This window comes from Copadichromis virginalis, linkage group LG10 (genome assembly GCF_057382275.1).
Source record: "Copadichromis virginalis isolate Kocher_CV1m ecotype Utaka linkage group LG10, C_Virginalis_male_GT1.1, whole genome shotgun sequence".
Taxonomy (NCBI): Eukaryota; Metazoa; Chordata; class Actinopteri; order Cichliformes; family Cichlidae; genus Copadichromis; species Copadichromis virginalis.
Window position 1 is genome coordinate 23,429,387 of NC_140627.1, and position 11,020 is coordinate 23,440,406.

At 38.2% G+C, this 11,020-nt stretch overlaps 1 long non-coding RNA gene across 4 annotated transcripts in view; it reads left to right on the forward strand.

Annotated features, from left to right (window-relative positions):
- LOC146700491 (uncharacterized) overlaps positions 1–5,443 on the forward strand; it is a 19,029-nt gene extending 13,586 nt beyond the window's left edge. For 2 of the 4 annotated variants that reach the window (XR_014922581.1, XR_014922579.1), the window contains exons 2-3: positions 2,602–2,999; positions 3,859–5,443. This is a non-coding gene — a long non-coding RNA (uncharacterized LOC146700491). The remainder of the gene's footprint in view (positions 1–2,601; positions 3,000–3,858) is intronic. The other 2 variants (XR_014922582.1, XR_014922580.1) reach the window with 2 other exon arrangements.
- The last annotated feature ends 5,577 nt before the right edge of the window (positions 5,444–11,020 follow it).

The following is an 11,020-nucleotide window of genomic DNA, read 5'->3' on the forward strand; positions in this document are numbered from 1 at the left end:
ATTGCTAAGCTAAAAGCTATTTCTCAGATAGCATTGAAAGTTCAGGCTGAAGAAGAATAAAGGTGGTCATACCAAACACTGACTTCCAAGCTTGTTAGAATTGTACAAACTCTGTTTTGTATTTACATGTAGGTTTGGACGTTTCAGTAAATCACTGCACTTTCCTATTTTCCGAGCAACATATAAAGAAACGAAGGGTGACTCAAGATTTTTGCACTGTACTGTAAATAAACAAACCAGTTGCTTTTGAAATTTTCCTTTGCACTTTGTCTTTTCTCTATATTTTTCCCATGTTTCAGTCAGCATCCACAATATCTAAAATGGATATGATTTTTACAGACCTCCAAAGACCCTGCAGTTAATACAATTACAGCAATATGTACACTACAAAGAGTAGGTAATATATAGCATTTATGAGGGCTAAAAGCACATCTCTCTATTGACAAGTGAACTACACGAGTCCAGCACTGGAGAACTGAATGTATCTGAAGTCTCTTAGAAGGTGGTCTTTTTTGGCTTTCTTTTCTTTAAAGTAGAAATATGTCAATATGGTCTGCTGTTCAAAGACTAGTACGGTTTACTTTAAACATTAAACATGAACATGCAAAGGTAATATTTGAAAATACTTGCAGAGATACCACAGACAAATAAGAATGCTCTATGTCCTATTATCCTCCTATCTGGTCTAATCTCTGTGTGTCACGTTGCCATGGGGATCATAGCCAAGCTCTCTTGATCCCCTGTCAGGTAATGGAAATGTCTTTGGCATAAACACAGTCTAAGTGTGTTCTGAATGCAAAACCACCCATCTCACTCTCCAGCCATCAAACCTAGGGACAGGCAGTAACAGTGGTTGGCAAGCATCCATAAACTGACAGAGCAAATCAGAGCAGACCTCCTGATGTTATGGAGACAGCAGGAAAGTGACATTTAAATTCAGCTTATCGCTGACAATGAAACTCATTCAGATGTGTGCGAACGGTCTCACATGACGGGATGAAAAATCTAAAATGGCAGGAGGGCCATCGATGTTGCAACGTAATTAGGATTATCTTAGTGAAAAGGCACATCATCAGATTAGCATGTATTGTGTACATGATTTTCTTTTTTAAAGGAAGGCAAGATACAAAAATAGGTATTTTCTGTTCATAATTTCTTTGTTTTGTCATTAATCCTTAGTCAGATCTTACTAATAAAATGAATGAAACTGGCTGAAGATTAGAGGACTTGGGATACTATTTATGATTTACCCTGAGCACACACTTATTGGAAACAATTCTATTTATTATTTAATTAAAGTGGCAAACTCTACCTTACACATTTTTATTATCCTTTTTTTGTCTAAAAGTATGCAGGTGTCATTAATGAGTGGTGTCGATAGAAACAGTGAATATCATATCGACAGAATGAGAAAACTGGATGTCTGTCACGCATTTCATGCGGTCCTAACCTGATGGATCACTCATGACTTTATACTCACCAGTCACTTCATCAGTTACACCTTGTTAGGGGGTGGATTGGACCCGATCAGAACTCTGTTGAATTCTTCAACAAGGAGAGCACGAGAGATTTGTCAGCTGCAAATTCATAAAGCAAACCTCCTGTTCTACTGCGTCCTAATGGTGCTATATTACACTGAGATTAATTATTAAGGTCATTAGAGTATAGTGAACTCATTATCATGTTCAAGAAACCAGTCTGACACAATATGAGCTTTGTGATATTGTGCATTATCCTGCTGAAAGCAGCCATTAGAACATGTGATCACAAAGGCATGAACATAGCCAGCAATGGTACTCAAGGAAGCTGTAGCACTTAAACAATGCTCAGTTGGTACCAATAGGCTCAAAGTGGGCCAGAGAATATCCCCCACACAACTACATTGCCACCATCAGCCTGAACCATTCATACAAGGCTGGAATTAATCAAGCTTTCATATTTTTTACACCAAATTCTGACCCTGCTGTGTTGCAACACTGTGTTCCAATCTTTTGTTGTCCATTATTTTGGTGAGGCCAAAACACCTCATGTGTTTTAACTTGCAGATTAAGCTGGTGAGTGTATATTCTATGTATATACCTACTGAGTCACTGGGAATATTTTTTTGTGGCTGGCATTAATTTTATTTCTTCTTGTTTGTTAAGATGAAGAGGCCAGAACATCTTTCCTGAGAATCACCTGGATTAGCATTACAATGGCAAATGAACTAAGATGACTAATATTTTTCACAATCCAATCAAATGCTGCCATATTATGTAGCCTTTGCAGGCTGGATAGTAAAGTTTTTTGTTGTCTGTCAGTAGGATTAATCTGTTACTGACAGATATTAATCTCTTATCCATGAACTGAACTAAATATATTGATGTTTGTTTTCTACTTCTTACAGAAGAGAATTAGGTTGGTAAATAACAAGTCATACACCATTCAAGGGCAAAAACATTCTTTAGATATTGCTGTAAGATCTGTCATGCATTAAAAACTACTGTTTATTTTTATCTTTGGGTAATTTAAGTTCCTGTTGCTCACATCAAACTGTAGAGTCAATATGCAGCATTTCAGCTGACTACACAAGTTGCTGATTTTCTTCTTTCTTCTTTTCAGGAACTGATAACATGGTGCCATTGGATCAGAAGTTAAAAAGTATGCCATGCACTTGTTCACACTGGGCTGATTCACACTCGCGTAACTGTCATGCAGGTGTCACTGATGGCTCAGCACTCACACAATCATACACCATCAATCCAGGACCACTTTTAGTTGCCTGGGTCTGCAGTTGTCTGTGCGTAGGTCTTAATCACTCTCTTCTGCGGTGGAGATAGGTCACTTTAATATCAGTGCTAAGTCACGCTGACCTTTCATATCTCTCATGCAGACCTCCACATGACCTTTTATGAGGAATACAGGATATGTCTCCCTCTTGGCAGCCAACTCTGGCAAGTAGAAGCAAGAGGAGGTCACACCAGGAGTACAACATGATGGAATTTGACCTTCAGATGCTTGTGAGTAAAGAAACAACAATAACAGAAGTTCCACATGTCCCTGTCTTCCTGTACTGCAATCTTTCCCCCACCATAATTCTAAAATAAAGATTAAAGAAAAGTTCTCCTGATATGCCTAAAATTGCTTTGGGGCATCTTTCTACCATAGCAATTATTTTTCCTATTAATTGGCATTATTATTAGCGCATTCTGTCAAATGTCAGAAATTACAGGAAAAAATTGCTCATCACAAGGCCCCAGGGTCTAAAACAACAAATTGCTAATGTTATCCCACAAACAGCCTAAAACCCAAAGGTATTCTATTCACAATTCACCAAGCATATTCACACCTTTCCGAAGGTTGCACATTACCTCAAGACAAACATAGCAAAACATTAACTGATTGTGAAAACTGTCAGGTACACTCACTTCCACTGTGGTTTGCCTCTTTAAATAGCTGTTAAATACGGACTGTCAGATATTTCTTTTTCACCTGGCCCTGGCACTTTGATAAGCTCTGTGTACTTTTCAATAAAGATTACAGCAAACCTTGACTACCTCAACCGTTACAAATTTTCATTGATTTTAATCTCCGCACATAACTATTAGGCATACACACTCAAGCGTGTGGGGAGGACTCAGGAGTGCCGTAACTTATTACCTTGAACAAGGCATGCATATGGATGAAAGAGTCTCATGTAAAAAGGCAATACAAAACTGCAAGAGCCTTGCAAACACTAAGATGAGGGGATCTGACAATGACAAGCAGCTAGAAAGAGGCGAGAGAAGCTTTAGAAAAAATTATTTTCACAAATCTCCTTGTTCCTGAGACACTTGTCTCATTCATGACCAGTGATAGTGTTTACCTTTTTTTTTCCAGTGGGATGAACAATGCAGCATTTTTGGGCTGGCATTGATTGACTCTGACAAGGAACTCTTATGGTGGTGAGCACTGATAAGGAGGTAAACACAGCAGGAGAAGACAGAGAAGAGAAAGATTAAGTCTGACACCCCTCCACACAATCCTTGCAATTTTTCATTAAATGTAATTGCGGTGTCTTTTCTGCAGCACACAAACACAAATTATTAATGAGCCAAAGTGTTGTGAGAAAAATGAACTAAAAATGTAGCAAAAGACAAAGCAATATACGGATGAAGGAATTTTACCATCCAGGCACAGTGACTGAATGGCAAATAGATGGCTCCGGGAATCAGAAACAGAGAAAGTGCAGGGACAGTGACGCTCATAGGTTGCCAACAGAATATGCAGAAAACTGCCAGTCAGTCTCATGGCTGCATGTCTCCTTTACCCTAAGGAAAGGTATTATTTATGAATGTCAGAGTTGTTTATGCACTGCAAAATAACACCCTGAGTGGGTCAAATGGAAACCTGTGGCATGGGAACCATCGCAATCTGTTTAAACTTCTGCCAAAGTCTGAGCTGACAAGTAATGTGAAGTGAGACGAACACTGTAAGCGAATCATATTAAGATACTTCAACATGGTGTTCTGCTCCTCTGGCTATATTAGATTTTTTTTTTACTCCAGATTGGTTGCTATGGAGCTGTGGTTCTTACATAAACGCCAATAAAATTGTAATACCATATTGATTTCTGGAAGACCATTCTATCCTGGTTTACTCATCTTTTCAAGGGGGCCAGGCCAGGGTCAGTAGCAGATTCATCAACACTTCCATCTTAAATGATCCATGTCTGCAGAAGTTCTTGTCAGAAAATTTATGATAATGAGATGCTGCTGAGCCGAAGGCACTATACTTACAGGCTGTGAATTTGAAATGGGATTTTTGCAATTGCCCCTGGAAATGGCAGCTCTGGTTGTTTTATTTTCCAAGATACATAATGCTCTTACAACAAAAAACACGAGAAGATTGTATTAACTTGCATTTACATATTCACAATAGCTTTAATTGTATTTTATCTGCATGTTTTGGCATTTGCCAGTTGGTCTTAAAATCCTTGACTTTTTTCAGCAGGTTTAAATTAATGCATTTGGACTCTCTACTTCCTGTTTTTGTTGTTTTACTTAGTGTTTCTACATATTATATTGATTATGTAAGATATAAAATAAGTGGTATGTCAGTCTGTGAAAAGAGTGAATGGAAACTGCTTCATGACATTAATGATTGTCTATCTCAGAATTATTAAATTGTGTCCTTAGTTGTCAAGTTGAAATATGAAATATGTTAACACAACCTAGAAATGTAGGCTTTTACTAAAATAAGAGGTTCAAATGGTACCCCAGTATTGTATATGCAATCCTATGCTTTCAGTTACATACATGTATACAGAGACACAGAGGAGCATCTCATTTAGTGGACTGTTTTGCAGGTGCAGGCAAAGCAAAGCTTCAATTACTGTCAAAGTGGGCATCTTGATTATTCTATTACTGCAACACAGCATGAAACCTTTCACCAGTGTTCCTAATGGGCCACTTATTATCATGCAGTATGCTACCACCAGTTCAACTGGCCTGACTCTCAGTGCAGAGATGATTGCTGTGCTTTGTTGCACAGAATGACAATAAAATCTGTCCTTTCTGTTGTTTTTCCTTTTGGATAAACTGGTATTTATGATACAAGACACAGTGCAGAGGTTTGCTATGCACTGTCCTCTTTCTGGTAAAATATTCTGTTAAATGAGATAACTTAGCTTTATATTTACTAAAGTCAGGTGTCTGTCAGATTTCTAAGTATGATTCAGATAAAACTAAAGGGATAGTTGACAATTTATACTACTAGATTTCCCATTTATGTGCTTGGATTTTGTTAGGAAAAAGCCTTGATTTTTTCCAAAAGAAGGCTGAACCTGGAAGCTTAAGAACGCTGCATTCTTAACAGCTACAGCCTTTTTGCTTTTGAATGTAGCTTCATCCTGCAATCCAAATGAATGCACTTTAGGTTAAATGGTGATTCTAAAATGGCTATGGGTGAGGTGTAAGGCAAAAAAGTGCTTAAGCACATAGAATAAAGTGCTGAATTAATATGTGTGAAAAGATGAATGCAATGCAGCACAATAAAAGCTATCTTTGACAGGCAGTCTGAAATTATGAGCCAATATGCCTATATTTAAATGCTTTCAAGACCTCGATATCACCTCAGGTCACCTTCAGCGTTATATCACAAGTTTAATGGTGTGATAAGCATTAGTACATACACGGTCATTAAACTTCTCTCCAGCTAAGTAAATAAAATGGGTGTGTTTTACTTGGCATACACAGTACAAGGTTAACGACACAAGATGTTGGCTTTAAAATATTCTCAATCGATCTGTTTTTGGTACCACATAACATCCACCATCTCTAGAAGCCGTGGCATTCCAATTGTTATTATTTTTTTCCCCAACAAGAGACTTTAACAGGAATTTATCAGTTCTCGTTAACATGCCACTGAACCATGCAATGGAGTCCAGAGAATACTTCAAAACATACAGATTATTCATCTCCATATGGTCTGCCAGTTTGGCCCTAGCAGTTGACCACAGGACAAGGGCTCTGTGGGTTAGCTCCCCTCAGTCCAGACATATGGCCTCACTGCCTCCACTGGCGCAGATGATACAAGAGCCGCTACCACCATCGAGCTCACCGCCATGTAACACCCACCCACAGTTGCACTGTCAGTGAGGTTTCTGACAGCATGGAAACGTCAGTTGTTTTTGAGCATTTTTGGCTCACGCCGTTTCTGTCATGTTTTCGTTTACTTGCCACAGGCATCAGCCCTGCAGCAGGTTGTGCAATTGGTGTGAAACACTGTATAATGGAGACACCCTGAGGCACTGTATGGCTTCAACGTGAGCATCAGCATTCTGTTCAGGCCAGGAATTAAACTTTTGAGGAAGTTAAAAGTATTTTACTCATGCAATGTTCATTTTTTTCTCTTATTTTTTGTTGCCTACAATTAGAATAAGACATGCACATTACATGACTTACTATAAATTGAAAACTTTGTAAATGCAGAGCTATTTTTCCTGCTTCTTCTAATTAATATTTAAAATATTTTCACTTAAGGTTCCTGCTAGTTGCTTTCAAAGAAAACCTGATATAAAATTCTTTAAAAAACACCACAGACATACAAAACAACACAACAGGTGTGTTTTTCATCTTATTGCAATTCATGAACATATGCTGACATTGACAGAAATTCAAAGGGAACCGCAAAGTTCTCTTTCTATTTTAAATATTGAAAACACAGCCAGATCATTGTCTGACAGGTCAATACAGCCACTCACATGCGCTCCATTATGCCCAAGTTGTTGTGCTGTAGCACACACTGTTCATAGAGAGGAAGCACTAAGGTAAAACAGCTATCTATCAGTAAACGCAAACATGCTGTGAGATGAGGCCTCAAGCTGTTCTCCTCATGTCAGTCATTGCTTCTAATTAGTGCGCATTTAGAGAATGTCCTGACATACTTTGGCTGAGCTCATGCTGTGTCTTTTGATAACAAACAGCCAGCGTTGATTGTGATGATAAAAAGAAACTTGACCCACAAGTGCCCTTCCCTCTGCTGAGCTAGCTCACACCTCAGCAGACTTCTGTTTGTGGAGGTAATGAGGAGGCTTCTCCAAAGACAATTAGTAAGTCTACAATAACAAGCTCAGTTTGTGCCACTGCTTAAATTCTAATTTATTTAATTAGTGTAAACTTTAATGAGTAATACCCAATTAACTCTTGAGCAGGATCAATAGAGTCGGTGAGTTATCAATATGATTAGCTTTTAACCTTTCTGTTTAGCGGTTAGGAAAACGTGAAGAAGGATCAATCACTATCACAATCAGGGTTATGTGAGCAATCAAATACAGTGGATTTCTCCAGTATGTTAATCCCTTCGCAAGTTTGCCAACAAAATGTGTTTGCCTGGGTCCATACCTTTCAGCCTGTCCCCTTCACTGAGTAAATTGATTGGTCTGTATTATGGCATTTATTAATTAAAGAACAAATGGTCCAGTGGGTAGTATAAGTATAATGATTAGTACCATGAGCAAAATTGGAAAATGCTATAAAGCCCAGCCATGGGCCCTAAAAGACAAATTGGGAAACTGGTGAATAATGAATTGTTTTACTTTGGTCTGCTTTTAAAAAGAAATCCTGGACAAAAGCCAATACGCTGCCATGGATACGTTGCTCTCCAGAGACTGATTAGGTCAAAACAAAATTTTCTCCAACAGACAAATCTGATATCACAAAGTGGATTTTTGGCCAAAACCTTGAGAAAATCTGAGTAAAAATATTAAACAGCGAGTCAGAATTAAGTCTACGTCCAAAAGTAGTTCTGCCAGGTGAAAGTCATCAGATTTTATGGAAATACCTCAACACCATGTTTATATGGACATCTGCTGAGCTTATTAGTTGGTGGAGTAGGCTGCCTACTGTTGATACGGGTGCAAGTAATAACAAGTGATCATAGTGGAAACAGGTGTTCAGCCACAAGCATTAGTTTAAGCCATTTATTGCTATCACTTTTGCCATGATACACAAGAGATAAAAGTGGAGGGTTTTGCTAAACATGCGTACCATGCGTACATTAAAATATAGAGAATATAAATTTCTGTTGACTGGAAAACATTTTGGAATTAGTCCAAAAGTTTGTTTGTCTAGGAGGTTGAAAGCATTTGCAACCAAGAGTTGTTCGCAGACTTACAAACGGCAAATCGATTTTCTGATATATCTTAACAGCCTCCAATTAAGTTTAGAAATAAAACTTCACTTTAAAGTATCTGAATGAAGAAAAAAACCCACCATTGATCTCCAGCAAAGCTGAAAAATCTCAAAAGTTGCATTCCTTTTTCCAAGAATGATTAAATAATTACAAGAGTTTATGAAGTTTAGTTATCATTTTTGTTAAATTTGCCAACCTTTAAGTCATTTAATTTGTTGAGGTTTTTGTCTGCAAAAGGTTCAAATTTCAGAGGTATTAAATGATGAAATCATTTTAAAAATTTAAGTCATTGTAGTTTCAGTTTGTTGCTGTTTATTTCATGTGCTCTCCATCTAATCATATGTATTCAATAAGAGAAAATACAAAGGACTGCATTTACACATATGCAAACCTATATAGAGAACCAAATAGGCTGGTTTCCATGGTTCCTCATTAAGTTGTTTACTCTCTACTCTTCATATATAACAGAAATTAGACCAGCATGCGATGATAGAAGCAAGAATGAGGTTTAAAACAACATAAGTCTTAAATAGGTTAACATGTGCCCTTCACTTTTTTATAGTTATTATGTTTCATTATTTTGATCTGTGTGAAATATTTTGTGTATTTTGGCAGCATCAAAACAGCCATCAGCCTATCACAAAGCAGCAGCTTAATGATTTTAGACATGTAGATATGGAGAACAGAACCTTGTGAAGTATAAATTGACCATCAGAAAAGAGGAGGAAGGTGAATCTGAACCCAGTGTGCTTGTTGGCGCCGAATGTCACTGGTCTGAGTTTTTCAGAAACTTCTCATCTACTGGGATTTTCCCACACAACCATCTCTAGAGTTTACAGAGAGTGGAAACACTGAAAACACCCAGTGAGCAACAGTTCCCAGGCGAAAGTTGGATTGGTGATGCCGGAGGCCAGATGAGAATGGCCAGACTGCTTTGAACTGACTGAAAGGCAACAGTAACTCAAATAACTCGTTACAACTAAGTTATGCAGAAGAACATCTCTGAATGCAAAACCTTGAAGCAGATAGACTACAGCAGCAGAAGACCACACCGAGAGAAACTCAGTTATTATTGAGACTCTAGAGGCTCAATAAAATTGGACTATAGAAGATTGGACAAACGTTGCCTGAAAGCATTGATCTATTCTGCCTTGTATCAACAGTTCACACTGCTGGTGGTGCTTGTGTAGTGCTGTGGACGATATTTTTTTAGCACATTTTGGCCCATTAGCAACAGTTGAGCTTTGTTTAAACAGCATACCTGAGTATGGTTCCCCACCATGTACATGAGTTTACGACAACAGTGTACCCATCTTCTTATGGCTGCTTGTTCCAACAGCATAACGCGCCATGTCACAAAGTTCAAATCATCAGGTGACTTCAGTTTTTGTGATGGGGGAAGGAAAATGGTACGGTGGCCTGCAGCTTTTTGAGGAGCGGAGATATTTGCATATATTGTGAAAGGACAAGAGTATGATGGTAAGTGCATCTAGGGGAAACACAACTACATTATACTGTTAACAAGACTTCAGCTCTTTGCAAGCATCTGCACAGGCATGCTAAAACAAAGCTAGTGAAGACCCCAAAATAATATTAAAGCAGTGCGTGTACTGACCCCAGCTCAGCAGTCAGATCCTGTTCCTCAACAGGTGACAAAGGTAGTGATCCCTGTAGCCTCCATTTCTATTGGTTCATGGTCCTTAAGAAAAATCACTGTGATGATCGCTTTGAAGTCTCTTTGGGCTGATTATCAACTTTCCTTCATGATTTTCATAAGTAAAGATCATATCTCATGTCCTCATCAGAACAGCAATTTGTGTTGGTGTGAGGAACTGTTTTTACAGAGTAACATGAAAACAATGCAGTAATTAAGTAACATACTACAATACTTTTAAGAAAAGTACTGTGTAAGACATTACACATACATAAAAAAACTGAAAGGTCAGCTTTGTAGGGTTGATGTAAACAACTTTATTACAGTGGTCTACACTATACCTCAACATACCAACGGACACATTAGTTCTCATGTAGCTGATTGACCAGAATTAAACTGAGATGAGGTCCATTCACATCCTGAACAGACCTCATCTCTTGAACTGAAGTGGCTGCAGTTCAAAAAAACATAACTAGCTTTCCTTGTTGTGCATGTATCACTTTGTCCTCCACCTGTTCCTATGCCCTAACACCAGACTACACTGGCACAGGTTCGGCATATACAAAAACACAATGTCATGTGCATGAACAAATACCTACATATTGTCAAACGCTCATTTAGACACATGCACACCTGCACACCCACACACACACTTTCCCCTTCCCAACCTCCAACAGCTGCGACAACAGGAGGTCAGAGGAGTAAAATAAATTA